The following is a 12,985-nucleotide window of genomic DNA, read 5'->3' as shown; positions in this document are numbered from 1 at the left end:
GCAGAGTGCTGGATGAGGGCAGGTTCCAGCGAGAAGGCAGCAGGGCAGGGTCCCACAGCAGTGAGGATGGCTCCCGACGCTGGGATGGCAGGGATGGGGCTCAGGCGGCGATCGTCCTTCTCGTCCCAACTCCAAGGGGAAATGGGGAGAGCCAGAGCCTCCCGTCTGCTCTTCTACCTGTTTGAATCTCCAGGGGTTTCCCCTCTGCCCTCCCCTTCCCCCTTCCCCCTTGTCACCAGGGCCTAATCAACAGGTATCTTAGCATGACAATGGGGAAAATTCCACAGAGGGGAAAAAAAGGGAAAGACCCAACATGCCCATACTCAGAAATGGCTGTTTCCTCCAGTCTCGAAAGGACATTTTAACACCCTGGTACAGATGGGTGCATTTATGGCCAAACAGGTAGCTGAAACCTAGTCAGTATTTCACTTTTCAAGATTTAATGACAAACTTACTGAGATTCCTCTGACCTTCCCATTTAATCTTTTTTCCTCCTTCTTCAGGCTCACATGCATACTGAAATTTTCTTGTCAAAATCACAGAGTACCTTCTCATTAAAAGTTGAGATAATGTAGGGATCTATTCATTTGGAATCAAAGAGCAGTGTTACGTTTTGCAGTAAAGCTTATTAAATAATTTAAATGTGAAAAGAAAATCTTGCATTCTGCTCATGGGAAGCGAGAAGAGCAATGATTTCTAAAATGTAGATTTTTGACTACTGTATTAAATGATGTAGAACAGAAGACTGTCATGTTTAAAGAACAGGAAATTTTGTTTTAAAATCCTAATTTAAAGTCGTTATTTGTACATTTGAGACCCACTGAAAGCTGTTGCAATATGCCTAATTAATAAGGCACATATATTTGAACATCTGTATTTCACTCTTCATTTATATTGCTCATCATGGCACTTGGAGAAAAAACACTTTAAAATATTTAAATTAACATCCAGTCAGTAGCTAAAATTGCAGTTGTCTGGTAAAATTTTCTGGTCTGATCACCTATTATTTGTATGGTTTGCAGCTGAATGGCCTTCTGACAGCACTTACTTTCTGTCATCTACACCATCGGCTCATAAATACATTATGGTTTACATTCTGAGGTATGGAATTCAGCTGCCTCAGAATGGGACACTACTGGCTTTTCAAATACTACCATAGGAGATGCTCTGGGTAAACTGGTAAATTAAACATTGGTCATATACATGGGGTGAACCAACCTTATCATTCATTGCTATTAAGCAGGAGATAACAGGAGGCTTTTCCTGACAGCCTTGCCTCTCTTATCTTTCTAGACCAAAATCCCTTTCTTAAAGAAAAGTAGTTTCTAACAATAATGCACATATTTTGGTTTTGTTTTTTTGGGTTTTTTTTTTGGTTTTTTTTGTTTGTTTGTTTGTTTTCCCCACTGACTGCAGTTACTGCACCCTTTTTCAAAGTCGCTGAACATAAACAACAGTTTGCAATCTGGGTGGAGACAGATCCTCAAAGAGTCACATTGCCAAACGCAGTCTCTTACCTCAGTCTTTGCCTCACTGACATTTAAAATGCAGTAAAGAAGGGTTAAATTTTTGCCAGAAATCTCTGGGAAATATGAGAAATGCTTACAGATAAATAAAATTAGACAACATGATAGTATCAACCAGGAGCATAAAGCAGTTTTCCTGATATTGAATAGAGCTTCATAATGCCAAACCAAAAATGCATTATGAGAGGAAATTTAACTGAGTCACTTTTTACAAGCAAATAATCCTGGTCTATATGTTTAACAGTGTGTATGACAGTCTGGCTATCAGGAATGCAGTACAATACGAATGTACTTAAAGACCACTGAAACAAACAACAAAACAGGCTATTTTAGTTTGACTTGGGTAAGTTTTCATACTTAGTAAATTCAGTAGGCTCATACATATTTTACATGTTTCAACGAAAGCCTGACATCTTTCATTTAATTTCTTCTAAGCCTACAGTAATGAAATGAGTCTTCTGCCAGAATTTTTCAGTCACTGGGTGACTGAATTGTAATAGCATAGAAGTTATCTAACAGCTACACAGGAAATGAACAGACTAATCAAATGACTTCCTGCATGGAAGCATCCAAGGGAGATTATTTTTTGCTTTTTGCGCTGGAAAACAATATGTTACTGAGCACTTGAGAGGGGTGAATACACTGGGCACCAAGTCAAACCATTCTGCATCACCACATCCCAGAATGTCAGCTGTTTGCTCTTGCTTCCCTGCTAGAGGCATCACAGGCATGGCAACTTAGAGCAGTCCAATTCAGTGCTTTTCCATAATTCAAAGTACTCCATCCATTTAAAATATTCGTTCATGCAAAATATTGAAAGCTTAAATATGCTCAATGGATAACAAAAATTAAAGAAGAATCGTGTAATTTTCAACCCAGAAACATTGTCTTGCAATATTTATCTTAAATGTAAGTTAATAAAAAAAAATATCTGAACTCTGTTCCTCATAAAATAAAACAGTCCTTAAATTTTTCATGTGCCTTGATTTTCAATTTCATATCTTAGTCACATTTGTCCTTTTCACTCCTAGTTCACAGAAATCCATCTCATGCAGTTTGCAGGATGGAGAGATGTGAAAGTACAGCTTAGAAAACCACAGAGCTAATATGAAACCTCTCTTGGGAGGCTGAGGAAATGAAGAAGATTTAAGAATTAATATACACTGCTTCTTTTCAGTCCCATTCTGTCATATCAGTTGTTTCCAGAGATATAGGAAAATCACCCGGCTGTAAACTGGCAGATGAAATTCACTTCCCAGGCATTGCTCACTAGCACACAGAGCTGTGTATGATCACCTGTGTCAGTGCACACCAAATCTCACCACAGCTAAAAAGCAACACCATCATCTATTAGGAAAATGCTATCTGCTGTGACAGCCACATGGAGTGACAGCATACAGCCAACAAATACTTTGAAAAAGAAAACTTTTTTTATAGTTCTTTAAAGGTTCTGACAGCTTTTACAGTTCTCACTGAGTTTATTTTACCACAAAGCAATTCTGAAATAAAACAATCTCAGCTATAATCTAAAGAAGTGGAAAGAAGGATCAATTACACAGCCTATGGAATACTTCTGGTTGCTATGAAAAGCATAGACCTAATACAGTTTTTCTAGCAGATCAAAGAGTCATTTCTCATACTGTCCTATTTCAAACTGTGAACTCTGCAAAAGACTTTCATATTACCTCTGCAAGTGTTTAATAAACTAATTGTTCACAATGAATATGTAGAGGTAGAAAAATTAGTATTTTATATATTAATCTTATTTATTTTTTTGATCTGCAGGGAGTAGCCAAGACTGACATGTAAATGAAACACAAGAGGACTTGTGAAATTAAATTTCTAGAAACAGGAATCAAAGCCAGCTTTTGACAGAGGCAGAAGTTGTTGCAAGACTTCTGTTAATTTTACAGAAATAATTTTGAGATAGAAAGAAATAAACAATACAGGGGACTCTGCTGACAGTCTCCAATTCCAACCTCTTTTCAGATGCTGTACCAAACATTTCAGATATTTGGCAATATTCCAGCAGGGCTCACCTGCTGAAGACAGTTTGAATTATTTCCCCCTGAGTTTACCAGTAAACCCATATTCTATTCTAGTTACACCATGATGTGACATAAAATCGACATGTTGGGGATTCTGGCACCATTAAAAAAAACCCCAACAAAACAAAACAAAACAAAACAAAACAAACAAAAACCCCTAGAAAGTAAGATAGAGTCTTGAAAAACAGGATTGTGCTAGTAGCAAGGCTCTTGCATTTCAAATGCTCTCAGGGAAATAAAGATTAAAGAAATTCCATGCTACCTCTCTGGTCTGTTCACTTTGAAGTATTGGGGACCCTAAGTCTCAGAAAGCCCAGCACATGTTACTTCTTTTGTTTTTTATACAGGAGCTCAAGAATATACCAAAGGATTACTTCATTTTAGGATTTTTGATTTGGATTGTTTCTAGCCTCCTTTTATTTCAGATCTCTTCTTGCAGTGTAGATATTTATGGCCCTCCTGGATCCTGGTGATGGTGGAGCATAGTTCCAGTATTACAAGTTAACTTTAATACTATTTGAGACATTTTTTCTTTTTCTTCATTTTCTTTCTATTTCTAAGAATAAATGACAGCTCATATTGTGCGTAGGTTCCTGCTCATGACAGTCTGGGCTGCTAACAGATTGCTAATCTGATAACTGGACTATTAAAAGATCTTGAGGAGACAATGTCCTCTTGCTTTCTAACTACAATCTGGGAAACTTATTTCCCTGTATTGAATCATTAACAGTATGAATTACTGTCATAGTACCTAAAAAGATAATATTCCTTAAATCAGTTTTACACATTCAAAAAAATGCTCAATCTGCTTCGTCACAGCCCCTGCCAAGGATGGGAACATACTGTGTTATCATACAGGGATGGTATCCTAGAGTAGGGAGCCTTCTGTGGGAGGGGAAACCAAACCACACCAAGTTATGATCAAAAGAACTAAATATGAGCCAGGAAGCTGAGCCATGAACACAGTATGGCACTGGCAAATGTTCCTGTCTGCTGGACATACCTATAGTGTCATATTTTCTAGAGTTACAGATACAGAGAAGCTCATACAGAGACAACAGCTGCAGATAGGAAAAACAATAAGAAATTCATAGTTCTCTACTAGTTTAATACTACAGGGACATTATTCTTAAATTCAGTTTGTATTATAAAGCATATTATCAGTTCTAACAAGGCAAAAAATTCTTCTAAGCCATTCCATTAGTTACTTTTTTTATATGAACATAGAGAGAAGTTAACTTTCCACAACAAAAAGTAATCATTCCTCAGTGTTGAACGAGGCTATCACACACTTCCTTCTCATGCAAGGCAGATGAGTTTGGTGATAAAGCCATCTCAGCAAGCCTGGAAAACAGGAGTATTATTATATTATAACAGATTCATTATTATATTCTTACTTGCACTAAGGTAATTCCTAAGGTCTCAGGAATGGGGTAGGATGCTTCTGTACTAGGTACTGCAGAAAAAGATGATCCAGAAAACATTTTCTTTCCTAAAGCTGTACTGAATTATCAGCCAATAGAATAAATATATGATGGCACGGCATCTCTTGGAACAAGGCAGCAAAGAAAGCTATTTCTACCAGCCACTGTTAGGCTGCTGGGGTCCCTTAGATGGAGCTGACAGCACTTGGTAACTGAGCTGTTACTGCTCCCTCTGATTGTCTGCTGTGTCCTCAGAGGGAAACAGGCTTGGAGTGTTTGAGCCACTCAGCTACAAGAGCTAAAGGTCTTTTCTTATCCAGCTTCTGCATCAGCCTGAAAATTATGCATATTCTGCCTCTCACTTAAACATGAATGCACACCTAAGCAGCAGACAGGAGAAGCCAACTTCTCCTCCAAAATTTCTCTGGCAGAATAGGCCGAGGGTAATCAGCCAGAGCATGTGTAGATGCCTCTTCACCCAGAGCTGATATTTCAACTGAAGAATGGACCCAAAAATGAGAACAAAACCGATGTCAAATCCCACTTACTTCATAAAGTCCCCTTCTAAAAACCAAAAAAAGGTGAATCAAAAACTCACAGCTTTCAGTCTAAACATGTTTTGAGGAAGATAACTTTACAGTGCTTAGAAAGTTAATTAACATAATAAACCAGGATAAGACATGCAGTTTGACTACTAAGTAGTTGTGAGGCAACTACTTCAATTAAGCACAGATACTTGTGTTAATAACTCATTGAGTCTCCCCTCATCAAAAACACCCAACTAGTATTACAGAATTTGAATTCTTCATTATTCTAGTCTATTCCTCCATTGACTGACCCAGCTGTGGCCAATTAATTTTTCTAATATCCAAGTAGTTTTTAACCTGTATTAAGGCAGAACAAATTATGTTTATTGTAGCCAGTATTAAATCTCTGAGATTTTTTTATAAAATACATGAATTGCTGAAATGTCAAAATTCCTCTATGTGCTTTTTGGTATTCTAAACCAAACTATACTGCAGCAAGGAATAAAATATTTTTTTATAACTGCTCCTCTAAAGATGATAACACAGCACGTAAATCTAAGGAAGTAAATTAACAGTCTATCAAATGATTTCATTAATAAGAAACAGAGACAAAACAACTAGAAACTGACAGTGACTCAATGGCAACACTTGGAACAAAAAAGGTGGATTGGACAGGAGCACGCAACAAAATCTGTGCTGAGGATTCTATGTGACAGATCATTATCTGAGAATAAAAACTCTCTCATTCCACATCAGAGCATTTACAGACTGAAGGGCTATTTTGTCAATTGCATGAAATAGTTACTTTTCACACAACTATCTGGAGATGGAACTACAAAATATAACAAAAAGACAGAAGAACAAAAGATGCTACACAAGATAACCCAACCAAGTGCCATCAGGTCATTTTGCTATCTCGAATCATATTAACTTATAATGTAGTTTGACTAGACTGAAGGTTATCGGAACACAGATTGGGTTGCAGATGCTGAACACATAATTTTTCTCAGAAACAGACAAACTATGGGTGAGATCCAGAAGTTAGAGGAATCTGAGATTCTGCCCAAATCCCACCAAAAATCAATTAAAAGCATCACACTGACTTTAATGAACTCTGTCAAAACTAAGTGATCTAATCAAAGGAACACTGAACATTGTACTTTTTAAGTATGTACTTGAGAGTTCATCCAGCATAGGAGAATAACATTCAAAGAACACAGCAGAAAATAAGGAAAACTGCCTAAAGCATGTGGCATCTCCCATCTGGTTGGGTTACTGTCCTGTGACTGATGACACACTTTGGACTGTAGGCAATGAACTGAATTTTGTCAAACTAAATGAGACACAGGAGAATTTGAGCAAAGACCTTTAGAATCAAGAGCATGAAGTATTATCTTCTCAGATAGAGCTGTGTTATGTAAGCAGCATAAAGAACATAGCAGAAATGTTAGCAGAAAGGTTAATCTTAGTGGAGCAAAACAAACAACAACTTCAGAGCACAAACTCCATCACATATACACAAAATCCATAGCTGCATCCACACTACTTTTTTAGTTTGACTCAGGAATGCACTTCTAAAACAAAAACTCCTGGTTCTTGCAACCCAGCATGCTTTGGTGTGCATTGCGGAGTGCTCTCAGCTTGTACAAAAAAAGATTTCTTTGGACGAAAACGAAATTGGAGAGAAGCTTTGAGGAATTCAAACGCTTGATAGCACTCATGCAGTTCATGCTGTAGAGGAGACTCAGGTCAGGGAAGATCCCCAAACACTCACAGTGCCACATGGGTCCTCAATACCACTATCAAACTATGCTCCCTGAGATTTAACCACAGACTACACTTGTATAAATTATGTCTGAAGAATCTACCCAACACAAAGGAATCAGATTTGCATCCAGCAGAACACAGTGAGGCATCTGTTGAAAGAGTAGGAAAAAGATCAAAGCCTCAGCCTGAGTTTAGTCTGAGTTTGGTAAAAAGAATACAAGCAGAAATGCAACCAAAAACCCTACTGTAAACTGTAATACTAAAACATAAACTCTCAGTCTGAAACAATGGGAAAATGTAACTGCATCTAATATCTTGAGATTAAACACATGTATCTGAGCTAGGCTTTTCCTTCATTCTGATTCTCAGTTTATGAGCTGGGCAGTTAATTCTTAACACTAGTATGACTGGTTTATACCTAAAAGTTATTTTCCTTGGTCTATATTAAAAGGTGTTTACTTGAGAAGGTCCATAAACTGCACTTAGAGAAAACTGAAGTATGAAAAAAAAATTTTTTTTCATAGTGGAAAACAGCCAAATATTATTGCCAGTAATTTGCCCACTTATTGACTATTTTAACCCAAAGGTCAATGGATAAATGAACAATGAAAGACTTAACTGTGGTGTTTCTTTGAAACTCAGATACTTAACATGTTTAGTCCTGTATTAGTCTGTTGGAATCAAAAGGTCAACAATATGTAAAAGGGAAATGGCTTAGTTGCTCTAAGGTAACAAGGAAAAATATTTTGGTTTTGCCTTTTGTTTGTTATGAATTACTATGATAGACAATAGCCCAGAAGTTAATGCTCTTTTAAGATCTACTTGCCAATAACCACTGGAAATTAACTTAGGTAAAGAGAGAATATAGAAAATAACATCACTGATTTCCAATAAAATTTCTCCCAGAAGTATTGACCTATTTTTCCATTTCACTGCACTATTGGACACAGTCAATAAGTTTAAAGACTGCAGACATTTTTTATACCATATTAAAAGCCTAAAAATAATTTGAAACTCTCAGAAACATCTTACTGTGTCAGTTCATTCCTTGATAAAGTTGGTATTATATGTATTATAGTCTCAGTAGACCTTACTCTTGGAAGTAATGTTCATTGTAGTTCAGACGTTGTGCTGTATTTGGTAAATTCTTATTGCTCTGACTAGAAATTTGAGCTAGAGGCTTTAAAAGTGGAGATGGTATAAATTATTTCTAAGTCAAAGTGCATGTGATCACAGTCATCTGATAAGAAGGATGTCCAAATCCCTACTTCAGTGCACATATGTGAAGGGGGAAAAAGGAAAAGTAACCAAAATATAATATCTGAAGTCTGTTACAGATTAACTGATTGTATGATTATGACTTTGACTTTTTTTTTTTGCATTGGCATCATCTGCAATATAGCCATTCTTCAAAGAAAAATATAAGGTGTTCCTGTTGCAGAATGTCAGACCATATCTTTTTGAGATGTCTGGATTTTGAGTAACAGTGTTTAGTTTTTTAGATAATCTGTGACATTATCTCTGTGGCAGGTTGCCCCACAAGGAGTTTGTCAGGGGTCCCAACTCTATAAGATATTGCTGCAATCCCCAGCACACCAGGAGCTTGCAATGGAAATTTTCTTGGGATTCTTTGAAAGGGAATATTTTGAAAATGTCCATTCTCTGAAAAAATTCTCAGTTATGACTGTTTTCATTTTGGGAGAGAGGGGACTTCAGCTTTAAATATTGCTATCAGTCTTCTATATAAAACATACACTTAAAAACAGCCAATTGTGTTTCATACTGTATCGGGTATGAAAAGTTAGGAAAATTAGGATCATTTCCCAAGGAAATTTTGAACAAAAAAATCATAACGTAACACTGAATACTGTTCACACTGGACAGTTGCCCAGATGTATTAACCTAGATTCACAGGAATGACCTTGCTGCATACTGCCAGCAGACTGCAACAGTGACTATTGTCTAATTACTGCTATAGCATAATGACACAATTCTGAAGGGTGCTTGAGTTGCTTCTGTCCTTCAAACATTTACTAGGAAACACTATAAAGATCTGCAGCAAATCTATACTAGAGGCATTAGGAAACCTGTACGTAACTCTTCAGGGATGAGTGTTTAGACAGCACTCTTAAGCTGGTTTGTATTTCTAGTCCATTTTATGTCCTGATGTTCTCTATAGAAACAATTTAGCTGATAGAATCAAGGAAAAGAGTTACAAAACTGCTGACAACACAGTGCTATGCAGCAATTCAAATAATTTAGGATGACACAGGAAGGATTAGGAGGGACTTAGCCATTGAAAATTACTGAGTGTTTGTTGGCATTCAGTGTAGATGGCTACAAAATTAGCTAAGGCATTTGAAACAACAGATGAAGGACACAAAGATTTTGTTAAATATCCAGTTAAAAGCTAACTTTTATCAGTAATTGTTACTGGAGAGCCATGTAGGCTAGTACTTTTTTCTGTACAGAAGAAAAAAGAAAAAGAACCAAAAAACCTGACAAAACAAAACAAAAAAATCAGAAGAGGTATGTAATTTTTAGATGGTTTGTGACTGTATTCAAAAGTAGGGATAAAATATTAAGGATTATAAAATACTTTAACAGGAAAAAAGTAAAAGCAAGAACAAAATCAATTATTGTAAATACATTAATGATTTGAGGGTTTGCTTTGTTCTTCATTAGAGTTGTGAAAAACAGTAATTCTAATCCAAAGCAGCACTTCAAGGAGGGCAGCCTCACTGCTAACCCAGTAAAATCTTTTTCTAGTGCCAGGAATATTTAGAAAACATGAACTGCTTGTAATGGTTTAGTTTGTTCGTTTCCCAGCTAACACACCAAAAATGTAATAGTTTAAGGTTTGTCAGTTGTAATATATTTACCTTTTGTTGTGAAATAGAATTAGGACTAAAAGTAAAGCAGGCCTAAAACTTAAAAAGGAAATAAAGAAAAAAAAAAACGTTATTAACAACACAAAGAATAATAATAATAAATTCAGAACAGATTTTCAGACTAGTTCTTCTTTCCCCCTTTCTTACAGCTCAACAACATACAGGGACATTTCAGTCAATTCCTTACTTAAATCATCATCATTGTCAGTTCACTTTAGGGGGAGGAGTTTCTTCTTGTTTAGCTATAAGGATCTTTTACCAAGAGAGGAAGTCACCAGTTCTCTCTTGACTCCACTTTTTCATGATTAACAGCCGCCCGGGTTCTGCTATCATGAATTTCCTCCCACTTTACAGTCTTCTCAGAACTGAGTTGCGGGCCATGTTAAAAAGTCATGGGGTATTACTTTTAAGGATGAGCTACTCAAAGGCAAAAGTTCTCTTTAGCTCACTTCTTTCTGTTCCTACTTCATTCCCTGGAACCCCTGTTCCCCATTTTTCCCTCGGGGCAAAGGATTCTTCAAACACTTTACACCTTGCTCCACCCCACCATGTCTCTCTTTTTTTATGGTTTAAAGGAATTTTTTCATGCAGTACAGTCCACCCCTATAACTTACAAGAAGATATTTTAGCCAACCTTCATGGCATCTCCTCATTCTCCTTTCATCTAGAAATTTAGCTTTTACTTCATTGGCTGGTGTATCGTTTCTGTTCTTCTTCCTCTCACCCAAGGAAGGATGGAAGGTCTGTAAGTCTTACGTGAGCACTGGAAAAGTTACAAACTTCCACAGAAGTTGCAGGGTTTTGGCCAGGCCATTCTGGAGCTGTGTCAGGATCTCAGGCCGCCCAGGCCACACTGGAGGGTCAGGATGAAAACTGCAAAGCGCAGCCAGAGGAGAAATGGGTGCCAAGGCTGTGTCTCCACGGTTCCCCCGGCGCTGCCCGCCCCCAGCTCCAGCCGCAGCCCGGGGGTTCTCCCTCTGCCCTGCCCAGCACACAAAGCCCTGGGGGCTCTCCCGAACCGGGCCCGGCTGCCTCCCCCCAGCCCGTGAGGGCGGCCGGGCGGGCTCGGCCACCCCAGGGCTGCTCCGAGCCGGGGCAGGGCAGGGACACACCGGGAAAAGGCGAGAATCCCAGCAATGGGCTCTGCTCCCCTTGGCCACTGGGACCCCTGGTTAAAAACGGGGCCCGGCAGCCTCCGGAACCCAACCCTGCCTGGCCCGGGCCCCACTAGAAGGGATCCGAGCCAGGCCAGTGCCACCCTGCAGGAGGCCGGAGATGCAAGAGAACTTTCCCGGGGTTTACTTGCTTCAAATGTGATTCACGGAGCGAACCGACTTCTCCAATTGGTTTCTCAGGCTGTCGACAACTAAACCAGTCTTCAGTTGGTCCCATCAATTGACAGAGGAAGTTCTCATGGACAAAAACTTCCTAGTGTGCCCTATCCCCAGGGTAAAACCAGCACACTGCTGAAATTAGAATCTCTTACACAGACAAGGGCAATGAGTACCACAAGACTGATTTTTGACTCTGTTTATTGACTGGTATCTAGATTAGAACTGAGATAAGACAATAAAATTCTTCTTAGAGTGTTGAATTGTTATTAGAAGTTGAATTTACTGCTCAAGAAAGTAAGACATAATGGGCTAATTTGCATCTTATGAATAAAATTGTAAAAGGAAGAATTTTAGCAATAAAAAGCTAAAGCAGCCTTGAGGATTTCTGACCAAATATTTGGTTTCTTGGGAAATGAAGCTTTTCTCTTTATTTGCAGTCTGACTTGCAAGTCACCATTTTGGAGAGGCTTTTTTGTCCCAGCTGGTAAGTAATCGCTATTGAGTTGTGTCCTAAAACTCTTAGTCTCTGCAACATAAACCTCCAGCACATGTATTCCTCAAGAATATCCTAAATCCTGGACTTTCTGTCAAATGCTCAATAGTCCTTTCAACATCTTGGTGATAACCTGTAATAGATAGCAATTTTAAAATAAACTATTTCAGAAGCTGCTAAATATGCCACATTTTCTGCACCAAGAAAGATGACAATATATTACATAATGAATTTGGAATATTTTTTATAAAAATTTCTATAATGGATTATAATGGACCGTGTGTTGTTTTTAGCTGAATGATTTCTGAAGTGCCTACCCTCTAGGGAAAGTCAAACAATGTAATTCCCATGAAATTCTCTTGTCCAGCAGAATAGCGATTATGGTGCAGTTAAAATCAACATACAAGCCAAGAATATTTTGAGGGTTGGTGAAGATGGGCATTCATCAGATATCCAAGTGACTTTTTTAGTTCAGATATCCATGTTGACAAATCTAAACACACTCTTAACCTGCTAAAATTTGCTAGCAAGAGCTCACCATGGAGTAAACCTACCCTCAAGCAGCCCCTCCTTTCTGAAGGGAGCCCAGAGAGGCTGTTGAGCACTTTGAGCATCCCGTCTTCTGTTCCTGCCCAGGGGCTAAACTTACTCCTTATATGAGGCTGATATAGGAGGTTTTACTTCAACACTTGTGTAAAATCCTGATAGTCTACAAGTAGAGAGTGCATATGGAGAATTCATATAATAATGACCTTTTAATAAGCTTTTAATAACCCAACACATTACATGGCAAGGAGCACTTCGTCCACTTATGCTTCTTTTCATGACAGAACACAAAGCATTGTGGCTTATTTGGGGAACAGCATCAGCTGACAAACCCATGAGTTTATTTGAAATTTAAACAAACTCAGAGTTCCTTAGGGTTAATCAAGCCCAGCTGTACACATTTTCAGTGTTGCAAGTATTTCTGAAAGA

Source organism: Cinclus cinclus, chromosome 14 (assembly GCF_963662255.1).
Source record: "Cinclus cinclus chromosome 14, bCinCin1.1, whole genome shotgun sequence".
Lineage (NCBI taxonomy): Eukaryota > Metazoa > Chordata > Aves > Passeriformes > Cinclidae > Cinclus > Cinclus cinclus.
Note: the sequence above shows the minus strand (reverse complement) of the source record.